This window comes from Balearica regulorum, chromosome 2 (assembly GCF_011004875.1).
Source record: "Balearica regulorum gibbericeps isolate bBalReg1 chromosome 2, bBalReg1.pri, whole genome shotgun sequence".
NCBI classification, from domain to species: Eukaryota; Metazoa; Chordata; class Aves; order Gruiformes; family Gruidae; genus Balearica; species Balearica regulorum.
In genome coordinates, this window is record NC_046185.1 from 131129312 (window position 1) to 131154308 (window position 24997).

The window sequence follows — 24997 nt, forward strand, 5'->3', positions numbered from 1 at the left end:
TTCCTTCTTCTCTCCTTTAGGCTCAACTTAGAAACAAGTGAAAAGAAAGATAAAGTATGATGAAAGGAGAAGGATGCTGAAAGATAAAAGGGGATGTATGGATCATTAAGTTTCTCATAAAGTAGTGATGTATTAATTAGTGTATGCTTGATTATGGCAGAATTCAAACAAAGGTGGGCAGTTAAGATAGGGAAAACTGGATGGGGAAAATGAAGAAAATTTAAACTTGAAAAAGAAATAGTGGCCTCTAGAGAAAATAGTCTTTAAACGATGGATTTTTAATAACGTCTTAATTTTTAATCAAAATCCTTATTTTTTTAAATATCACAATACATGTCCCCCTATAATTTTCCATTAAAAGTAATTTGCACTTCTGATCAACTGCAGTAAATGTAAAGTATTCATATAACATAGTGCTACGCTACCTTGCCTGGTTTTTGTGGGGTTTTTTTGTTAAAGCTCTAATGAAGATTGCATTTGCTTTATTTAGTGTACCAATATGCTGTGCACTATTTACTTTTGAATTATAGTGACACCGAGAACAATTTTTGTACCAGCGTGAGCATCTTACCATAACCCATTTTCACGCGTACACATTCAATGGTCTTTCTCCAGTGCCAACCTGAATACAAGAGCCTTGGGAGTGGGAGAGAGGTGTCAGGGAGATGAGGGCTCTCCAGCCAGATGCTAGATGGGAATACAACTCCACAGTTACTATTCCAGCCCGGGAGTGCTGCGTCTGTTCTCTGCTAAAGGGTTTGGTCAATAATCACAGACCCGTGTCCTGTCCTGGCACAATTCCCCTACTCAGAGCAGCGCAAACAGTCCCCAACAGAGCTGTGTTCTGTGGTTTGGGGGACACACTGCATGTGTTTTTCTCTCACAGTTAACTTGTCCTTCCTCGAGTCTCTTAGCTCCATCGTGAAATTTACCCCTGCGTGCCGGTTCTAAAACCTTGTGCAGAATTTATGACTCTGATAAACATGCACTGTGCTTCCTCCCTCCGAGGTGCCTGCTTTTCAGTAAGGAGGGAAGCGATCTGTTTATATTTACGGGCTGTTTCCTTGCCAAAAATATCACAGAAATGAAGGGCAGTTTTAACAGATACCAAGCCTGTCGATTTGGCACGTTAATACTCCCACGACTGAACTCGGTGGTTTCACATGATTCTTTCTGACTTTAAGCTGTTTTGCTGCCACTGATAGACAGCGAATACACATACTCTGCCTGTTAGGCAGTGGCCAGATTTTTTGGCTGAGGTTAGGGAGTTGGCGGCTTACCCGCCCTGTGGCTGTACTTGCGGTGTGCACAACACACATCGCCCCCCTCCCTCCATGAAACTCAAGCTGGGGCCTTTATGGTTTGTAAGCAGTAATTCTAGGAGCTGAGCAGCTATCAGCAAGCTAGCCCGAGCTGTGTTAAGCTTTCCTCAGTTGGAAGTTGTTCTATGTTATATATCACTCAACAGATCTATACACTGTGGCGCTTTAAAGAACAGAGCTCTGTCTTAACTTGTAATCATTTTCTTTGAACTCAGATACTGTGAGAAATGCCAATAAACCCAGCAGAGACTATTTCTTACCGAGAAAGTGGGACTGTACAGGAATGTGGATCTGAACAACAGGCTCACAGATCTCATAAGCAGTAGGGTTGCTGGAGGAGGTAAAAGGGCACACACAGCATTTTGGTGAGAAACAGACTAATTGCCCTTATCCAGATCACTGGCACTATGTAAAATAAACGTGTAAAAATGGAAACATGCCACTGCTGTGTCGTTGCATTGTGCTAACCTACATTCAAGTTCTTGGCACAAGAGCATCTACTTGGGAGACACAGAGCACTATTATACCTGTGTTGGGTCTGTTGATGCATTTCATCAACAGCCTAAAACCACGGAAGCTAACAAGAAAGCAACAGCAAAAGGGATTAGAGAAGTCTAACCCAAACTGATTTGCAAATCTGCATGGAAATGCACACACAGGCAAAACCGTACAACTTCAAGAATGGTGAGAGAAAAAGCCTGACCTCTGCTTAATTTCCCTTCTGTATCTCTAATGGATCCCAGCCAGAAACATTACCTCTGATCCTCCTTCAATTTTGAAAGGGTTTTCTAAGCTAACTTGCATCCAAATGTGGCTTTTCAGGCCTATGCTAATATATGGCTGTGTGTATTTACAGCAAAGCTGCATAGCTGTTCATATTCACATGAGCAATGCCTCATAGCTGGCTGACAATTTAATGAGACATTCTGAATTTTACCTAAGGCATTCTCACCAGTAGGAAATCCTGTTAGATTTACAAGTGTCCATCTGTTAAAATCCTCCAGAGTCATTTTAGATGCTGCACTGTTTGTTGGGTTTTGACCTCCTTTGCTGTGATTGTTCAATTAGTTCTGTTGTGTTCAGAGCACATTTGTGCTGTGCATCTTGGAAAGCACAGTAGGGAAAGAACAGCCATTTTTTAAAGCTCCGCTTTGATGAGATTAAAATGCCAGCCAGGATGTGACATACATTCCTGCTTACTTATTTTCCGGGGAAATGCAAGCTAATGTTTCCTTATTTTTCTTTACGTGGCTACCCTTGTAAGCAGAAATGCCTAAACTGAGTTTGATGCACTTCGATTAAACTTCTTTTTATCCTGTTAATGCATCTTGAAGTCATTAAGTGGGATCAAGTGGATTAAGGTTTCAGGAGTCTTTGAATCTATTCATAGACTTGAAAATGACACTCTATTTACTGTTCACTTTCTGAATCAGTTAGCTTATCCATAAAATGGGTATAATATAGATGAACCATCAAAAAAAAAAAATGTGCAGTATTTGAAAATCAAACTCCAAAGCTGCCTCTCTTAAATAAAAATAAAATCCTATTCTAGTTTCCCTTACACATTAATGACACCTACTCCCTCCACTAGCTTTCCTGCCCTCCAAAAGTGCAAGAACAAAATTCAACCCCCGCTGCCAGAGAAAGCAGAGGACGACAGATCAGCGTGGCTTTGACCTACACTTCTTAAGCTCTTTTGACAGAGACACTCAGATCCTACCAATACCAGGTGGCCAAAATTGTTCCTCTTCGTCCCGCACAGAGACCTCTCTACAGCTCTCTTATCTATCTGCACAGCTCAAGCAAACACTGCAGCCGTAAAATACACCCTCTCTGTATGTTCAGCATGCTCTGCCTGGAAAGTATATTGAGCAAGGGTTACAACAATTGCATCATAAGGTCATAAACTTATAATTAACTGTAACTAAATACACAGAGCTGGTTCTTCTCCCCCTGCCTTACTGAGGAACTCTGTATATACCCCTTTCCCCCCGTCTCCTTCCCAGCTGCTGTGCAATGGCTCAGTAGCATGGGAGGACCCTTGGGCTGGCATATAATTTTAAATCTTATGGAAGATGGCCATGGCTTTTGGGGAAGATACTGTTACATACCTTTTGTATGGCTAGAGCAATGAGGTCAGTCCCAGGGTGCTAGGAGCTGTACAAACAGCAAAAAGATAGTCTTTTCTCTCTCTTAAAACACAGGAAATACCAGATATGTAGATGCTAATGGGGGAGCAGGGGTGCTCACTGTAGGCAACAGGTCCAATGGCCTGTTTGGAGGGCAGTGTGGCAGAGCAGAGCTTCAAGACAGCATTCAACCGCAGATAATGAGGTCATTTGCTAAGGATTTAGGGATGTATCTTCCATATCTGAAGGAAAATAGATGAGAAAGTACAAACTATTTTTTGGGAATGTTACTGATGGGAAGTGGGAGCTGGAAGTACTAGAAAGGGATGTGAAAGAGAGTGAGCACATGATGTGAGGGAGGCCTGAAAATGCAGACATGCCACGAGTGGGAGGTGACATGGAAAAGCATGATGGGCACCAAGTAATGGGCTGAGAAAAGGAACCTGACAGCAGCATTCTCGATGGCCAACAACCAGCCATGAGTCTGCCAGCCAAGGCCAGAAAACAAAACAGTCCTCCCCTGACATCTATGCCCATGCTGTGCATGGTGAGTGTTTGGGGTTGAGCCAACATCGCTGTCATAACCGCAAGAGCTGGATGAGAACAACTGTTTCTTAGTTTTTTCTCTGCATGTAGCCAGGATGCAAGGACCCAGAGAAATCCTCAGTAAAAAAAAGGTGTCTGAGTTTTGGACTAGAGTGCAGACAGGGTGGTGATGTGCTTCATGTAATTAAATAAGGAAATAGAGGGTAGAAGTTTGATTCTGGAAATGTACCAAATATTGGGTGTTCTTTTCATGTTCAGGACAGGTTTTCTGGTGGGATAGTTCATGGAAAGCTTCATATAAGGTTAACATGATGTTGTGAACTTTGTACTACTGGAGAGTTAAGACCAAGTATTGCACAAAGGTTTCTTGAGGGTGCTAGGAGTCCACAAGCAACTCCTGACTCTGAGTCAGCATCCTTTTTTCACTGAGAGACACCTCAGATCCAAAATAATTTATAGTATTTACAGGAGCCAGGGAGACACAAGGTCCCACTCAAGCTAAGCTGACTGAAAGTAAATGGGGGGTGGAGGCAGGGATCTTATCTACCGTGATCCTTTTATTCATTACGACTGTCTCCCTAGACTTTCTTAAATTTACTACTTTCAATTCGCACTACTCTGCCAGTTGTGAACTCTACATAGATCTCTGGATATGTGATCTCTGAATTTGGTCCAGTGAATTTAAAAGAGCTTTAAGTAGTTACCCAGGCGCCAAAATTGAAGAGTCAAGCAATAAAAGACGTTAGTAACTGAACATTAATGCCAATAAGTAACAGGCTACATTTTTATTTCAGATGCAGTCCCCCAGGGAGCACATTACATAGCTGTGGCATGGCAGCAGGAGCCCCCGCGAGGCACTGTAACTCAGCGGCACACCTTCTCCTCTCCTATTCCCTCGGGCAATCATTTACCTCTGGCCTAAGCCAGAAATAAAATAATATCCCACCCTTCCTCCCCCAACCCCCTCAAGCGCTCACCAGCTCAGCTGAGCTGGCGAGTGAGAATGGACCCCAGGCTCTACTCATTTCCCACCCTCCAATTTCTAATCCCCAGAGAGGAAATAAGCAGATGTGTGGCCCTGCTTGTTTCATGCACCTGGACAAAGCCAGGGTAATCCATGCGGGGTTGTAAGTGGGTTCTTACTCCCTCAGGCAGCAGCAGCATACTACACACATGTAAAGCAGAGCATCGAATTTTTCTTTCTTCTGGCTCCCTCACATATAAGTTCCACCAGCGTGTACCCTTTCTCCTATAGCCAAGAGACTTTTTAACACCTCAATTTGGGTACAACAACACTTGCTTAAAAACCCTAACCCACAACCCACCCTATCACCATACAAGGAATACTGGACTTTCCCCTCACCCCCCAAAATATTTCACTCTGAAGCTAGGTCTGGGCTCCAAAATGGTCATGTGGCTGCTAAGCAAAGTGCTGTCAATCATCTGACCCATGGAGCAGGGTCCCAGCTGGGGGGAGTGACATTCCTCAGGAAACAATGGAAATATTTTGAGCAAAAATAACTACCATTTTAAAAGGAATTTATTGGGGAGGGCAGGTGGAAAGTGGAATTAGATGGGAGTCTCAGGGTGCCTGTAACAATAGGGAAGCTGATGGCAGTAGCCCAGAGCAGCTGGAGCAAAGCTCTCCTTTTCCTTACCCAGAATTTGCTTTAGTCCCTCTGGATTTGCTCTGCTGTGCTCACCTTGGGTCCAGTATATGACTTGGGGTGGTATGGCATGTGTTTCATCATGGCATTTCGTCCTGGCAAAAACCCTCACAGAGAAGCACTAACACCTGCAAAGTCCTCTGGCATTCTACCTTATATCTCCTGGAAAACTTGTACAGACTGTACCAGCAAAATAACTCTGCTGCCAGTGTACAATTCCAGTGGGAGGTTATCCAAGGATGTGTGTATGAGGAAGCACCAACACTTCCTGTCTAGAGCATAATTCTTTGCAGAGTAGGTTGCTGTGGATAGCTAAGGATGAGAATGAACCAAAACAGGCTAGGAGGAACCTGAATTCAAATGCACCTCTCCTTCCTATGAAAAAAGGCTGAGACAGTTGGGGTTGTTCAGCCTGGAGAAAAGAAGGCTCCAGGGAGACCTTATTGCAGCCTTTCAATACTTAACAAGGGCTTATAAGAAAGATGGGGACAAACTTTTTAGTAGGACCTGTTGTGATAGGACAAGGGGTAATGGTTTTAAATTAAAAGAGGATAGATTTAGACTAGATATAAGGAAGAAATTTTTTACAATGAGGGTGGTGAAACACTGAAGCAGAGAGGTGGTAGATGCTCCATCCCTGGAACGTTCAAGGTCAGGCTGGATGGGGCTCTGAGCAACCTGATCTAGTTGAAGATGTCACTGCTCATGGCAGGGGGTTGCACTAGATGGCCTTTAAAGGTCCCTTCCAACTCAAACTATTCTATGATTCTATGATTCCTGTAAAAAGCAGTTGAACTCTTTATTCAGTGAAAGCCACTGCACAGAGAAACCACAGCACCCTAATGAGCAAAAGAAAGGCAGATTTTTGTCCTCTCTCTGCTCCAGCAGAAAGATGGAGAGTCCACATGAGCATCAAAGGGATACGAGCAGGCACAGTAGTGCCATGGTCACCCAAGGAAGTGACAACAGCTGGGGAGGTGGGGGGAAGCCCCCACTTCTCTTCCTTGCATCACAGGAAAAGGTGCTGGGAGTGTATCCTGAAGGTGTGGTTTCAGAGGAGAAATCTAACAAAAAGCAAGTGTGATGATTTAAAAATAAAATCTTATACATTTAGTAGGTCTGATTCATGACTCATAGGGTGCTTCGGAGGACAAGGTCAACCAAGTACCTGTGTGGAATTTTAAAACCAGATTTTCAATATCTGTGGATGGCAAAACTTCTTTAAAGCCAAAATTCATTGGCCTTACTGCAACTACCCTGAGTTACACTGGCCAGTGAGGTGGTCATAAGAATTTTTATAAGCTTGTATAAAGCTGCCAATCCCACTCTTACTGTGATCACTGGAATACCCATTAACTACAATATCTCGGTCTGCTTTGCACTGGAAATTGATTTAACCAACATTCAAAGCTGGGCTGATCAGTGAGGCAATTTAATTTTAGTTTTAAAAATAACACCAGCTGAGCCATACCCAGAAAAGGCATTTGATTCATTCATGCTTTTAAACAAACAAATGAAAACGTCAAAAAAAGTGTAATTGACTGACGAAACAAAGATGGAAACAGGCTATGTTTGCAGAAATATAGGGACTTACTAACATTCACTGACGTTGGAAAAACATACACGTGGGGAAAATACAGTGGGTGAAAAAAAAGCAAAATAGGAAGCTAACAAGAACATGGGAGAGTGGCTGGTCAATTAAGTACTGTGTAAAGATTTCCAATTTTCTTGTAGTAAATTATTTATTTAGCCCTTGCGTGCCATCAATATATTTTACAAGTTTAATACCCAAATTATAGCTACCCACCCATTTATGGCCTTGTAAATGAGTCCTGACTTATCAATGTGAATTCTTGTTCTAGGCACTGTCAAATTTAGATTGGATTTGGATGTATTGCTCTTACCCTTATCAAGAAGGTTTGCTAGTGTGGTATTTTATTGCTATATTTAAAATGGAAAGTGCTTTTAAATAGACTTGCCTGGATAGCACAACTGATCACAGCTCAGATATGTCATTTCCCAACTTAAAAACCTACCCTAATCTAGGCGGGAGTCTTGGAGATCCAGCAGAACCCATTTATACTGAACGTGTTTCTCTGCAAGCTCAATCCTTTGTGATGAAGTAGAAGAGCTATTGTGATAACAATGACTTTAATCTGAAGTAAGGATGGCTGGAGCTCTTAAGTAATAAAACCAATGGCAATCTGCATATTTCCTGCTACTTTATAAGAAAAACAAGCAATAAAGAATGCAAATGAACAAGTGTAATGACTTCCTAAAGTACATTGTGTTATATTTGGTTATGCTTAATGGCTTTTATTCACGTTTCACTTTTTAGTAAAGGTAGGTAACTTTACAGTAAAGGTGAAGAAATTGTCAATGAAGGAGAATAATATGTAAGTGACCAACTAATCAAAAAGGCACACGAAAATAAGAACACTGTTATTTAAAATTATATCAAGGCAACACAAGTATCTGGAAAACAGAAACAAAATCAAGCAGAAACATTACTTGCATTTGACTAACTAAAAGCAGGATGTGGCCCAGTGTAGCAGTCATTTGAAAGGTTAATAAAAACAACATTTGAATTCATGACATCAAAGCTAGCTGAGATTTGCATCCCCGCACCAAAGGGCGTATCTAGTAAGAGGACAAAACAGAGAGGGAGCAAGTAAGGGATAGGTTTGTAACAGATGAAAAGGGTGGCCATTTTATTAATGGCTGCAGCCTGCTACTAAGTTTTTCTGGGCCACAATTTTTTAGAGCATTAACTGTCACGAGTAGAAGACCCTGAGGCAGAAAGTGGGCTGGGTCGAAGGCTGCCAGGCAGGCAGTACAGTGCGGGAGGAAAGCCCAGAGGAAGAGAGGGAAGGCTGAACTGAGAGACACGCTCAAGGGAGATGCAGAACTGGAAACTGCCAATCGCATGTAGGGCTGTCCACCAGATTTTTGCACTCTGATGTCCCAGTGCCTATTCTAAATGCGCTCCTGGGGTTCAGCAAAGACGTACAGCTCCAGCAAAACATGCTACATCCCTGTGCAGAGCAACAATGGGGAAAGAGGCTGCCTGACAACAGCACAAACAAAGCTTTGGTAATGGACCCATCTGCTGACAGACAACCAGAGGAAGAGTAAATGAGAATTGCAATAGAACAGCACAGGTTTGGCTCAGTAGGGCAAGCATAATGGATTGCATGCAGCAGTTAAGTGGGCATGAAGATAGCACAACTGGGAAAGCAAAAAAGCCAGGGATCTAAGCAGGCAAGTACAGATCCAGCTCTCTAGCTGTTCAGGCTCAAGTTACCCATTAACAACATATGGCTTCATCAGAGTAGGCAAGCAAGGGAGAAGGGAGCTTCCAGGCAGGCGTTTTGCAGCCATTGACATTGGATGTCTCTCATGCACCATGAGCAGTCCAAAAGCTTGGTATCTCTGCTGTCTAGACTCCTGCATTTGTCCCTGGAAGGAGACAAGCTTCTCCTTCAGCCATTTGTCTGCTGCCTCTCATGTGGCTGTGTTATTTTGAGGGGTCTGCAATATAGATGAAGGCAGGTTAAATCCCTTTTTCTGTCCCTATCTGAAGATTCACAAACATTCAGCTTTTACTGAAAAACTACTAAAACTACTGAAATACTAAAAAGTTTCAAAATTTTTTTTTAGCTACTGACTTCAGTGGGAGCACAGCTGTTCCAGCATTCAGTCCTTTTAATAACTTCACCCTAAATCAAGATTATATTCTGGGCACTTAGAATACCCCTCTGCTAATTTGTCATGGGCACTGTCCTATGTCACACTGATCTCTCTTGTGAATTTAGAAATGCATCATAACCCTGTTATCTCAGCCAAATTCCCTCTTAGATAATTATTTTCCAGGCTTGTTCCTGCTCCCACTGAATTCAGTCTTAAAACTCCCATTGTGTTCAAGGGCAGAAAGACTGGGTCATTGAGTCCTACTACTATTTCAAGTTCAGGTTTATTCTAGTTTCTATCCCACATGATTTTGTTGTGTTTTGGAACAGATAAACAGCATAGTCATCTTGAAGGAGGTATGTTAGTTGTGAAAGCATCATACACAGTCTTGTCAGGATCTAGTTCTCCTAGAAGAAATATATGTTGCATAAATGCAGTATATTGTTCATATGTTTCTAGTTAGTCCTTTGTATTTCATAATCAGCTCCTTTTTTTAATTACTTAACATGACTGTATAATGTGGTCACATGTTAAGACTAAAATCGTGCCATTGATGCACTGTAGGAGTGGGGGGAAATCTCCTCTTGAACTATAAATAGCCCTTACAAAGTGAAAACAACCTAATCCTTGTTAATCACAAATTAGGAAGGAGCGTGCCAAAAATAGCACAACGATGGAGTGTCAAATCAAACGCCTCTGTGCAGGTAGTTTGTACAATACCAGGTGACTATAACTGTTGTGGGAATATCCTTGCTCAGGAAAACAGTCTAACTCAGTGCCAACCAGCCATCAATGACTAGCTGTCTCAACTATTCTCAGTTAAAAGGCATCTATGCAACAGAAATGAGTGATATGCTCCATTCCTCCCGCGTTACTTGGTCTCACTGGCAGTACAGTATAGTTGTTGTAATCTAAAACCAGGCAGTTGTTTGTATAGTAGTTAGTGTAATGTGAATCTAACAATGGCTGTGCCAGATAACTCTCCTACACAACTTCTGAGAGCGCTGTGAATATTAGTTTATATTAACAATTCACCCTGTAGGGTCTGCTAAAATGCTTCCTCTCAGCAAGCTAAAGGTCTCCTGGATTTTCAGTCTTCGTGACAAAGCCTTCTGGCTCATGCAGTTTGATCAATTTCTGAAGTCTTGACTACATTCAAATATTTTATAATAAGAAACTGCATTTTTTCCACTCCTAGACTCCCCTCAGAGTGTTTATTATATTAGATACATTACATAAGCTGGCACTTTAGGTGCTTTATGAGTTTTCCATAAACCCTTATTTACTAATGGCGAGCCTGACTTTGTGAGTCTACTGTAAGATTCGACTTTCCCTAGTAATAGGAACCTGGTTTGAATAACGTTTATAGTACCTTTAAAAAGAAGCATCATAGAACTGCAAAAAAACCCTGATAATAATGATGATAAAAATATTTCCTCTATAGCACACTTAAGCCAACTTTCTTTCACAGGCTGAGTAGTGTCTTTCCAGAAACTTTTAGCATGTACCTTTATTTTTCTCAACTGTGAATTCCGGGTTGAGAAGTAAAGCCATTGGAGTAAAAGCAGAAATAGACTAAATCTGGCAAGCTCTGCTGAAAGGTAAAACTCGTTACCTTTGACTCGTTACCTTTGCTAAGAGTTCCACACCCAGCAACTGGGCTCATTAACTCCACCGGGCTTACTGACAGACAACTTTTTCATGGTTTAAGAATGTCAAACATGCAAAATTTCTCACTACCTTTACAAGCTACTAGTCCTGATTTCCAAAAATGCTGGCACTGGCAGACCCAGAGAAATAGCTGAGATTTTAGTTTGAGAGTAATCGTCTCCAGCTGGATAGGAAGCTCTGGACTGGAAATCCCATCCTGAGCCATTGTCAGCCCCACCAGAAGCTGTATCAGCCTTGCTCAGGTGAGTAAGAGATGGTAGGATTAAACTGCTGCTATATGACATGCTACCATCCCTGGATTTGCCTTTTTTGGAGGAAGCAGTTTAAAGTCATTCTGGTGATAGCCACCTGGAAGAACTTTTATTGGTACACATGCAGAAGTGAAGAAGAATTCAGAAAAACTGCTTGGGAAAAGCTTCCCACCTCACAAACAAGCATGAATATCTACTAGGTAGGCCTGCACCTTAATACACTTGCAGTTACTTTACAAAGATGCACTACAGGGAGATCTGCTCTTAATTACCTTAAAATACAGCCACAGGAAATGGCATAAGGCTGTGATAGGCTTTGCAACCTTGAATTCCTACTTTTAATCGGCATTAGTCATTTTAAATTCAGCTTTTTAAAAGTCTTAGTAAAATTGACCTTAGGGAACAATAAAATGGAAATTACGTATGACAAAGGTATGGAGCAGAAACGATTAGTTATTACCTCAATAAAAGAAGAAAAGATGGGACCGTGAACCTACCGGCCAAATTCCAGGAAACAGGATAGGCTGCTTGACCTTAATGAAGAAAACCCAAATATTTGGAGAAGGTATTTTTGGTGTATCTCTCTAAAGAAATCAGGGCTTTTCTTTTTCATTGCCCAATTTACTACTGATACTGTTATATATTAATTTAATGGCATTGATCAGTCACTGTGATAAATCATCATTTATGTGCTTGCATTACAAGTCTCCTAATACATCATCACGTTGTGCAGAACGTCCTGCAATATACCCTGAATAGTCACTAGATGGTAACGTATGCAGGCTCGAGCAAGCTTGGCCAAATCCTGCACATCCTAATTTAATGTTTGTCCACACTAGAAAAACTTGGTCCATCTTCTAATGGAATGATGTGAAGTTTTACAGTGTCTCATAATGTTTGATAGAGATAAAACCTAGAGAATTCATCAGGTGACTAAAGCTGACCAGGAGGATGGCTGGTTTTCATGCTGCTCTGAAGAGTCCTGTAAGCCGTGTTCATCTCCATGTTTGTCTGCAAAGCCCGGCCTATAGGAATCCCTATGAAACTTGATAGGAGAGTTCAGAAAGGTATTTGTTTTCTATTAAATGCTATCAGCCTTTCACATAAGGATAAAGAGGCTGCGGTTTGCAAATTTCTGCCTTGGTGCTTTTGATATATTTGCTGAGCATTTCCTCCTAATACAGGGTAAAGTTGCCCCACGCACCCACGCCAGGGAATAAGGAAGTGGAAGTCTCCCTGGGTGGCCGCCATGCATCCCCCGTCTGTGCCTGACGGGCAGAGCAGGCTGCCAGGGAGCCGACAGAGCCCCAGCCCTCCGCTCCCCCACCCCAGTACGCAGCGGGAAGTAATTTACTGGTGATCTGGGCCAGGAGCAGTCTGCTGATTAATGGGAGAACCACAGGCAAAAGCATCGTTCCCCAGCTGAGCGCAGCTGAGAGCAGCTCTTCGGCTGCGTTTTAGGAGGAGCTCACTCTCTGGCAAGCACGAGGGCAGAGCCAAAGGGATCTAGATGGAGCTGTGAGACACCTTCAAGGCTCAAAATCTGTTTGCCCCTTTTTTGGGGGCACGGCAAACTGTAGACCATATTTGCTTGGTCCTTTCTGAAAGCATGTAACAGCTTTTCTGCAAAATAACAGCAAACAGGAGAGAGTGAGAGAGACATGGGGATAGCAAAGAAGCTACAAGGTGGTCCAGATAGAGACATCAAGATGGAGAAAGGCTGATTCCCAACTTTCATCTGCACAGAGCTAGAAAGATTTCTGCTTCTATGTGTGTAGCACTACTTTAAATCTGGGTCTCCCATTTCTGAGTTAATAAGCCTGCCCCGAGGAAAGGGAGGTGACTGGAACAGGAGCATGTGGGCTTTATTCGGATTGTCCCAGCTACTGAGTCTGCCCTGCAGCTTACTGAGTGATTGGCACATTAATTAAAAAAAAATCCCCAGACATTTCTAAAACAAACATGCTTTGTCCTTTCTCCCCCTTCTTTGAGGTATTTGTTACCTTTCCAATAGGCTTAGCAAGAAAAGAGAAATCAAGTGAACGAGCTGTAGAAATGGTAATACCTTGATTGTTTATGTGTGTGTTGCCTAATATAGCAACATAAGAATGAGATTTTCTTGACCATCTGAAGCAATACATGACACCTGGCATGCTGAAAAGGAACATGAGAATCAGTGGGGTTTTAGTCTGTATTTTATCATTTGCCAGATATATCTGTAAGAACGTAGCAAATGCTCATTTACTTATTGTCTTGGTCTGCAGTTGGAGCGTTTTGTCTGCAATGCAAATGGAATAATAGAAGAGTGAATCAAGAATAACAAACAGATCCACGTGGCCATTGTATGGAACTAAGACTTCATGTTGACTGAGCAAAAGGATTTTTGACAGACATTTTATTCACGTTGGTTTCCTCTGGCATCCATTTGTGGCACTGTAATAATGGTGAGATTGTTATTGTACTCCTTTATTGTAAGTATGGTTATTCAGTAACAAATGAGGTGATTTAAGAAAGTAAATATTGCAAGCCAGTTCATAGTGACTGGTACAATTGTAGCAGATAGAAACGAAAATGCAGTACCTGAAACACTCACATTGAAGAACTCGAATCTGGAGTCAGGTTAAGTAGGTTAGAACCTGTTTGACTACCCGGAACTTTAAAAAAAAAAAAATAGCATAAACTTGTGAACAAGGAGGAGAATCTTAGTAATCATCAAAAACTGGGCTAAAAGGTCCTCTGAAAATTGTCTAGTTCTTCTCCTGACAATTTAAAAAACCTCCAGAGATTATGTTTCCACAGCTTCCCTACATTACCAGCAGCAATCTATATTGTTAGCCATCCATACAGCTATCTATACTGTTACTATACCTACTGCTTTTTCTTCATGTCTAGCCTAAACCTCCTTTGCTGCAATTTAAACCCAACACTCACTGTTTTATCCCCAGTGGACAGAGAAAAGCTTCTTTCCTTTCTGTCTGAACTGCCTTTGCATATTTGAATCTTTAGCAGGAGAAATCCTGAAGTCCTTATTCAGTATAAAGGATTCTGGTAATTCCACGGAATTTTGCCTAAGTTCTGAAAGAGGCATGACACTGCCCAGAAGGAGCTGCCAGACAAGAAATGATGGTGCTATAGACTTGACTATTCCTGCACCTGGAACACACCCAGCAAAGCAGGTGGGAGGAGGAAGGACACGGGCAGTTCTGAAGACGTCCTGCCAATTCCCCTAGCACAGGACGAGCTCCCAATATTTTTTTTTTTTAAATAAGTAAGCTCCTGTAGTATTGAGGGTGGGCAGAAGTGGTGGTACAAGCACCTTGCTAGCACCTGCAGGGACCCAGCTAGCCTGAGCCCTGGTTGTCTGATGGTGAGGGATAGGCCACAGGGCAGAATGAGGCTAAGAAGTAAGATGCATCTGAAGCATTCCTCAGATTTTCAGCACCCAAAAGATGAATTAATTCAGGATGATTTAGATAGATTTCTGTGGCTCTGATCTAAACCTTTTATAGTTCAGAACGCTGTTGGTTTGTAAGGGGAAGTTGGCACTCCTGAGAGAGACCGACATGTGATTGCTAAAAATATTCCATTTTAATTATAAATAAACTTATGGCATCATTTTCATTCCATAGTGTTTAGATTGTATCTGTGGCCTCTCAAGGATAAGGATTCTTTTAACATGCTTTAAACAAGTGCCAAAAAAAAAAAAAAAAGGTGATCTGGTGTATTATTGTCCACATTAAAAGGAGTTAGCATAGACATGCATTTTTAAATACAGTTCTTAAAAAGGGATACAATAATTCTCCCTCAGAATGCAAAGATAATTACGCAGTATTGTTACACCAGTTTTGTTTATTCTGTTCATGTTCCAGATAATATTAAGAGCCATTCTAATTGTGAGTGTTCCTATCTGCTTAAGTCTATGTGAAAAGCTCCATCTTTAGGAAGGAAGACCTAGCCTAAAGTAATACCATAAGGCTAGATTCTTACGTGGCTGCTAGAGAGCAAAGCAGATTGGTTTCTTTTGCCATATGATTTCCCCCCTTCCTTTTTTTCCCTTTTTTTTTTTTTAGTTCCTCAGCTCTTTTTGATTTACACTCTTGCTGGTCTACTGTTTTGAGAAGCCAATGTTGTGGAATCCTTAAGTCATCTGTGACCTAGGTCACTACAGACAGGAGCAATTTAGTAAAAGTATTAATTGAAACTCTTCTGGCAAGCCCTACTTCTGCAGATGAAGTTACACATCAAACCTACCCAGACTGCAACTACACTTCCGAACAGACTAAGGTTTTCAATATCTCATAAACAGGCTCCTCAATCACCAGAATCTAATAAGGCTATAATCATCATTGACACTATAATGATTAAAATGAATAAAACCCATTAAGAAAAGTCATGTTGAGTTATTAAAAGTTTCGCTCTGTGTGATATGTAATCTTTTATCCATTTTTTATGATGAAATCTGTAACCATCTATCCACAAAAGACCATTAATTTACTGCTCTGTGGATGTTACCATGCTCTTTAGTTTAACAGCTTATCATTGATTTCTTGAGGGAGATATTATATTTGGAGAAATACACATGGAACAAAAGCCAGTATGTTGCTGTAAATTTGCCACTGACAGGATGATCAAAGTATTTTGGTCTAGTCAAAGCAGAGGGCTGGTGAACAAGTTCAGAAGAGCCTATGGTCATATCCCTGCTGTTGTAAGCAGACCCTGAGGCAAGGCAGCAGATACATGTTTTCAAGAATCACAAACTCTTGTAAGAAAAGGTCATGTGCACTGCAGGGGGAAAAACAATAAAATTTCCATTAACTAGAGCCTAGTTAACCGGCTTATTGGCATCTATTAGAAACAAATTGCAAACAAAACTGATCCTATTATAAACTTCCCCTTGTTCCCTCAGTAAAATAAAGTCACTGAATGGCCCACAAAAAGGCAGGAGGAACACGGTTTGTCAGATGACTTGCTTTATTTTCAAGGGAAGTATTATGTTTCACCCACTGAAGGGTCTACTTTCATGACTGGCAGAAAATTACATAGTTATGGGAAATACGTGGATCAGTGCATCAGAGTAACCTGGAGAGGGGAGTCAATGCACTCCCGCTCACATTCTTTTAACAGGGCCTTTTTTTTTTTTCCTCCTAGGCAAACAGCAATAAAAAAATGTGAATGGAAGGATGTGTACACAAACTTTTGGTCTAAGTGGTGGGAGAGCACTCTTCCTGAAGTGTACTTTTTCTCATAATAAACTCGGCTCCAATATCTTTATTGCTCATCTCCTTTTTAATCTTATTAACAATAAAGCCTAAAAATGTTTTGAAGAAGTCAAATAAAGGGTGTCGTCTTTCATTTCTGAGCATTCTTTCCATTTACCTGAGATGACTAATAAACTGTCTTTCCCAACATTTTTAATGCTGGGTCAAATCTTCAGCTGGTGCAAAGTCACTCAAAAGCAGTGAGGATGTGACTATTTTTACTTGCTGAGAATCTGACCCCATCTGTATCTTACATCTTTTTTTTTTTTTTCCTTTAGGCATCTCTTAGCACTTCGGATATAGCTATGAATCAAATAAAATTTCTCTTCGTTTATCTGAACAATGTGCCATAAGCCAGTATTGCAGAAATGTAAGTCACTTTGCAGGGGGAATAAAACAAAGAATGTTTGCGTTGCAAAGAAATATTGGCAAGACAATTATAAAAGTCAAATATCACCTCCCCCTTAGCAAAAGAAAGTAGGGGATGGAAGATGCAGGAGCATGGAAAATACAATAATGACTGTAGATGACACATTGGCATAGAATGGAACTGTTGGGAAACTGCTCTGATTTAGGCATGCAGTTCAGAGACAAGGGTGTGCCAAGGAATTCACAGAGAGGAGCTTGCTCTGGCCAGCCCTGCCTTTTCACATGCTCTGCCAGTGCAGGATGCTGCTTATCTGAAAAGCCCAATCTCCCCAGCAATGCTTTTGAAAGAGTAATAGAAAGGTTTCTGAGTAATCGTTGTAGTAGGAGTTTGGGAAACCATCTAAAAAGGTCTTTCTCTTCAGGGTAATAACCAACCCTTACTTTGGGTGTAGTGACAAATACCTGTCATGATCACCTGGTTATGTACAACAGCTACATGCTCTACTGCAAAAAACAAACAAACAAACAAAAAACAAGGATGAAGGGAACCACCTGCTCTGCCATCAGGAGTCCTTCCTGAAGCCTGGATCCTGGATTTACTGAGTCATCCATGATGAGTTCTACTGCAGCATTTCTTTGGTCCCTGTGATGCTATTTTTCTTCCCTTGCAAACACAAGTGAGAGATTAAAATCCTATTGCACAAATCCCCCAGACTCACAGAGCCTCGTGCCACGGGGGATCTTTCGCATTGTTCATTCAGCCTGACCTTTTGCAGAGCACAAGCCAGGCAGTTTAGTACAGTTGTTGACAGATTGAGTCCAATGACTTAGGTGAATCTGAAGTATTTCAGTTCGTCAGTCATACGTTGATTTTATGCCATTAGTAGAAAACGGGTAGTCTGAGGTATTTATGGTGAACTCTCCAACCATCTATCCGCTGAAGAGCATTAATTTACTGCTCTGCAGATGTGACCATGCTCTTTAGTTTAACAGTTCATCTTGCTGCAGGGCAGGGAATTTGTTAGATTCAGATTTTTCTGACAGATGACCTATATTCCTTGTTGCAAAAAAATGGGGTTCCTCTCAGACCTTCCCTGACTCCAACTCTGGTCAGTGGTTTGGCTCTGAATAAGTCATAACACCATGTACCAGGGAACACCTGAGAAAAGAGGCTGAGAGTACTGTGACGTCCTGCCCAGTGTCCCAACCCCAGCTGTTGCCAGAGAAAATGCCTAAAGAGGAGGAAAAAAACCCAAATCCAAATTCCAGTTGCATACCAAAGTGCCGAGTATTCCTTCCTGATCCTTGGAACTAATTCGCTAAAACCCTGAAGCATGACTTGACTACAGTCATGTATTAATATAGAGCTTCAGCTATTATGAAAGCAAAGATATGTGCCCTGCCCCTGGACTAAAAATGGGAGGGAATATATAGGAAAAATTTTGCCTTCGCAGATGTTTGATTCCTTTAACAAATACTGCAGACCATAGTAAATGATGTCTGTTGTCAGAAGATTTAAAGGACAAAAGTTGTCAGGTAGATGAAAGCTTGTTTGGAAGTATTTTATGGTAGTGAATGAGGAAAAGCAGAGGAAACTGTCTCCATCCTTGAAGGAATATTAACTTTAATATGTCTTAGACAAAAGGTAAACTGACTGCTAAAATATGTATAATTTTTAAGATATTATTTTATTTTATTTTATCTTCCTGTTATTAAAAGTATACACCTTTCTTTCACCAAGGCAGTGAAGAGCTTGTTGCATGAATATTTCCCTGGTATTAACCTGAACTGTAATTAATTATAACCTTTTGAGACAACTCTTTTACTGTCAAAAAAAGTGAGGAGATTAGGGGGGAGAGGCAGTGCTTGCAAGAATGATGAGAAAACAAGTCACTTTGAGAGTTTTAGTGAAGCTGCACATTGGTAAGGGATGATTATGGACTGATGAGTCAGCTGTTCCACAATTACAGGTGGAGAGAGCAATAAAATCTTGCTGAGTTTGGCTATTGAAATTATATGGTTTCATAAATAGTATAATGTTGTTCTCAGCAGGTAAATGTTATATTTTAAGGATGGCCACTTTACAACACATAGAACTAGCCGGTGGCTGAAGGTCAACAGGCCACCTGCTAGATGACAGTATAAATCCACAGAATTACTTCATAGGAAAGTAATTGCTGAAGCTTTGTTCTTGTTGTGAAATTATAGTTTACTGAATAGGCAGTATTTTCATTGTAAATATTTTCCTACAAATGTATCAAAGGATAGAGGGCAGAAGAAATTTTTGCCAACATGTGCATCTGAGCGAGAGGTACCACATTTTGTGATAAAGTAGTCATAATGGTTGGTCACTTTTTCCTTCCAGCTGGTACAGAGAAAACAGTTTTCTTTTTCCTTTCTTGCTCAAATGTCACTTTCGGAAATTTAACCTCAGCACTGTCTTTAAAGTCGTGATAAGACATATCTACACATTCTCAGATGTGACTGCATCAGGCAGGCTTTCGAATGATGCTTTTTTCTAAAAAGGGAATGTCTGCCCTTAACAAAACACAACATAAAATGTGATGAGAAAGAGGAGGAACCTCACAATGTGTAGTGAAAATGCTGCAATATCTTCTGCCTTCTTTCAGAGTCGGGTTAAAGAGGGAGTGTAATGACAGCACGGACAGCATGGTATTCTCAATTCAGTGAGCTCTCCTCAGCTCACCTAAGATCTGCTCTGTGCTATTAATTCTTACTCTTTTAGAAAAAATTGGAAGACACGGGGAATCTGGTCTGCAGTGTCATACCTACTGCTTCCCCCAGCTCTCACTTTCAGTGCGTTTTGAAGGGGCTCCATCACACACAGGTGTCCCCCCTCCAGGTCAAACACTACTAATCCATTTTTGTGGAAACTTTCAAGAAAAATTCCTGTTCACACAGACTCTCTAGAGAGCTATGGATATTAAAGCTGAACCAAAAAAAAGGCAGTTTTCACATACTAGTTTTATCCTTCAAGACTCATTTACGTGAGGAAGACAGAGCCTATTTTTGGCATAAAGTGGAACTACAATGCCACCATAAGCAAGGCAAAATTTTCCCCGCTTTTAGGGATGGTACCAATTTTCCAGCCTCTTCTCTTGTTGCCTTTCCTGAATCTGCAGGAATATGAGCTAGCTTAGCCTTCTTTAGCCCTCAGTCACATGTTTTGTAGTTGCTCCTAACCCTCATCTGGTGGGACACTCCAACCTCCCTCCTCTCTGACGGCATATTTAGAGGCAGCGGCAGTTGAGTGGTTTTGCAAACAGCCCAATGAAGCTGGAGAAGTCACTCAGAGAACTGGCTACCCCACGTGGAGAATTGGCATGCCACACTGCTGCCCAAGGAAGCCAAAAGACAATTTCCTTAGCAAAGCATTAACCAGATCTTGGCATACCCTCCCAAGTGATAGCCCCTTAGCAGCCGGTCCCCAGACTACATCACTTCCAGTCCAAAAATCCGCTAGTGTTTTCTGAGGACCGGTCTGTAAGACTGCTGTTATTTCAGAGTAGTCTGAAAAGTTGTCCACACCTTTTATCAATCATCATACAAGTTGCCTTCGTTCTGCAAGTCCAATGGCATGTTTATGATCATTTTTATAAAATATTCTTTTGTTTTTTACAAAAGGACATACAACAGATACTCAGGAGTATTCAACAGGTAGGAAGCTTATTTACACCCAACATGATGCTAAGTGTTATAGTCCTCAGATTACAAATGTCTTGTTCTCACAGAGGATGCAAGCAAGGTCCAAATAGTTCTCAGCTGAACCCAGACATTGCAAAATCTAATGCAGATTACTGCCACAGAAAACTGTGACAATATTTAAAATGATTGAAAGTCATCTTTGAATGCTTATTTCCACATGTGTAAAGTGCACAGCCTTTCAAAGGAACTATTAGGAGTTGTCTAGGTATAATTAAAATGCTGTAATTCATAAATAATAAATCACTTTTTTCAACTACTCTTCTATCTAATTATACACTAGCGCTTAATTAATATTTAACAGTGTGCTCTGTCAGTACCTAGGTCTTTATGTAAAAGCAGGAAAAATGTTTTGAGTTGGAGTCCACCTAACCAGCATCTTACTTGCATTCAGGTATCTTTCTCACATACAGTAAAATATAGACAATGTAAACTAAGAGCCTAAGTTGTCTATATCACTGTGTCAGTAGTCAGAAGCAGGTGTGTTTGAAGGCTTTGGGGAGGAAAGTTAAGCTAAGCAGCAAGGTCTCACCCAGGACTCACATTTCACAGTTTGATGTTAGGTATGCAAAAGACCTTAAAATATGAGTCTAAAAGGTGTAAGGAGAAGGAGCACCTACAGAGTGGCTATTGGTGTAATCTGAGGCACTACATACTGGAATAATTTCCTGTACAGCTCTGCTGGAGATTAGTGTTATTTTTAAGTGGGTAAATAGCCAAGAGCCATTGCTTTATGTGAAGACTCATCTTGCATGGACAACCATGCTGAGAGGCAATATTTGCCTCAGATCTTCATGGATAATTTGTAACAGCTTTTTGCTGGTCGGAAGTTGCATTACTGATTTCTTTCCTGTCTTTTAAAATTTGTCATCAGTTTATATTTTAGCATAATAACAATGTATCTGCTGGCATATATATTATGTTGGCATTCTAAATGACGATTGCAATGGCTGGATTTCTTCTGGACTCTTAAACTGAAAGGTAATTTTTCTCAGATTTGTCATAAAGTCTTGAATTTGACGTCTGAACTCTGCATGACCACTCACAGTCAATCAGATGGGAAAGTTACACTATTGACTGAATCCTCCATTATGGCTATTGGAAGGTCCTAACAATCCCTGTATAGATAACCCACAAACAGCATACCACTTTGGTAGCAATGCTAGAATTTTATTTATTTGCAAAGCTGAGACGGAATTTGCGGTGGTGCTTGGTACTTAGAATCTAATTTTTTTTTCATTTCTCTGAAATGATCTATCTCTGCATGTATCTTTACTGATGTAAAGATATGCATGCTTGATATTCGCTGTATTTAACATAGAAGAGCCTCTCATTTTGGTAGCTGTTTTGCCTGCTACCCGGGTTAGGAAAAGAATGCAAATATTCAAAACAATTCTATTTTCATCTGATTTGGTCTATATCACGATGTAATACCTACTTGTTCATAGTTAAATTTTAAAACTAGCATGAACTTCTTTCCATGCTAATTCACCTATCATATACTATCCTGTGCATAGTGAAGTGTTTGCCATCGCACTGAGTCTCAAACACATGCTTATAATTTGAATGGAAACAGGCCAAGTGGTTTAACTATGACTCTAGTTCTGCAAAGACAAGTCCTCTGCACAAAGATGCTTTTTACCTTTTTTTCCATCTAGTAAGGGGAAAAACATTCAGCAGCGACACATGAAGGTTTAATATCCGCATCTTTGGTTCATGTTATCAACATTTTTAACTTTCATATTTCATTAAAAAATGACATACGTTTTTACGTGAGAAAACCCAGATAATGACTTTTTCATATATTTTGCAACTGTTTAGACAAAATTTGATGTGAACAAACTTCAGCTTGGCTGGCCTTCGAGCATCACTTTAAAATAACCGTTAAGATAGAACCATCATTATTCATAAAAATAACAACACCAAGGTAATAGAAACACTGTGCTTGGCAGAACTTGTGGTGTTATTATTGCATATAATTCCAAAATCAGGAGTTAGGCTTAAAAATAAGGAGAATGTTTAGAAATCAGGGTATTTGAAAACAAAAAGTTCTAGTCTTAAGCTCCACACTCCATGTTTGCCTTTCAGTTACAACTCAAGCTTTCCTTTACAAAGAGGAGGACTGGAAATTCATTTTCTTTAGAGAAAAAAACAGGATTCTCTTGGTCCTAGGACCTGGGGCTTCAAATAAAAAATAAAACATTATAGGAATCACAATATAGACAGAAAAGCAGCAGCCCTGTGGCACCACAAAACAGTTACATTGACTTACTTGATCTAGAATACAACGTGCTAGCCTGGGCTTCATGCAGCCAAAGAGTTTGTTGAGCGCTGCTGAGCCTGGAGAAGGGACCTGGCTGTCAAGAAGAGCTACAGGCACTCAAATAGCTTTGCATCAAGACCTTCTGCCATCACTTGCGTATGGAAAATGTTAGAAAACCCAAATGACTAAAGCAGGCAAGAGGAACAAAAAGAGAATAACAATGACTTTCACGTGTCCCATAAATATACCTTGGCAGTGAATCCACGCACTAGACAATTAGGGGCAAATTTTCAGTGTTCTCTTAACTTTTAATGCAATATTGCATGTCTGGTTTTCATAGGAAAGTTTTTGGCCTGTGTAAAACTCATGTTTTTGAGTTGAGTTGCATGTGAAAGCTGGCATGCAACTATTCCTTGTATAATTTCAGAGGCTGTGAAGAAGGGCCTTTGAAAACTGAACCTGCTAGTTACCATTCTAATGCAGAGATAAAATATTTTTTTCTTTCCCTTGGTCTTGCAGGGTTTTCACAAGCTTCAAATGAAAATAAGTGTTAACTGCTCTAAGTAATTTTCACAAGATGTCTCCGGTAAATTACCCGCAAGATGTAAGTAGGTTCATCTGATAGCTGGAGACCCTTAAAGTGTCTATTAGAAAACTATACTGATGAAAGACTTTCTTATTGATTGCAATCATTATTAGCTCAACTGGCCTGAGACAGAGAATAAATACGCATTATATCTCTGGAGAAAACAAGTTTCACAATTATACAAATTTTATTAGACAAACAAGATAAAAAAGTATGTATGGTCAGCTCCTCTTTCGAGAGGCCTGTCCAGCTTGGAGTCATTACGAGAATCAACAGCAGCTCTCTGTATTGCATGATTCATCTGTCCCTATAGATAACCCTATATATCACTGCAGAGCATGCTGATTAGAAGGGATGTTACTAGGACCCAGAGGCCTAAATTGCTGTATGATACTGCATTAACATTTCACATTTATTAACTCAACATACAAACTATTGATCTGAAAATAAAATTAGTGGTTGCTCTGACATAGTAGTGAAGAATAGATCTTTGTAATGTAAGAAATTCTCATTCTTGACTGCATAACAGTAACCATTAAATTTTGTTATTATAAAGGTGTCTAATTAGCAAAGATTTTCATTTTTTCCCTATACCACAGGGGGCCAATCACTATTCTGAGCACATATCACTTAGGTGCATAAAAATTTGCATTGTGCTGTTGGTTTTCCTTTTGAGAGAATGCCTGGGAACATTACAGAATATAAATATGGTGCAAGTATTTTCTATTTAAAACTAAAATTCAGTTCAGCAGAAAGTGTGCAGGAAGGAAATCTATTTGAAGGTTCTGTTTCCCCTCTGTCTCCTTGTTCTTCACCACTCCCAGCTCTGAAAAGTTTGTAATGGGTATTTGTACCACAAAAAGAAAATGGCTTTGTTGGTTGATATAAAATTTCCCTGCAAAGCAAATAGATGTTTTTAAGAGGGCTCTGATTCTTTTGAACATCTTCTTGCCTCATTTAGACTACAGATGCCATTTAAAACCATAGCCTGCATTTCAAGGATGCTTCCATCAGAAAGCATGACTCAGTTTACTTCAGTTCTCTCTCTGCCACGTAATCCAATGCTGTGAAACAGAAATGAAAAATCAGAAATATATTGGTACAGACAAACATCAAATGAATGACTTTGACGTTTGCTTCCTGCATACTTGTGCTGCGTATGTGTTTACACGATAACTATAAGGCTTGTCAGGCTAATTGTTACGGCTGTCTTGTTGATCTGATTCTGGGCGACCACTATCAGCATCTCACCGCTCGTTTATGCTTAGGCCAGCAGGTTCAGTAAGTGCAGCAGATGCACTGAAATGTGAGCAAACTGTTTTGAAACATAATAATGCAGTGTTCTCTCAGAGGTCCTGCACCAAACTTAAAATTATCTCAAGTGATGGTGTCAAAGTGCATGTGACACCTGGTGAGCATTAATCTGTGCACTTGCCCAGTCTCTGTATGTAGAAGAGTGACAGAAAATATGTGTATCCTGGGTGGGGCCTATACATTTTTATCTGAGTGCATATCAGTGTCC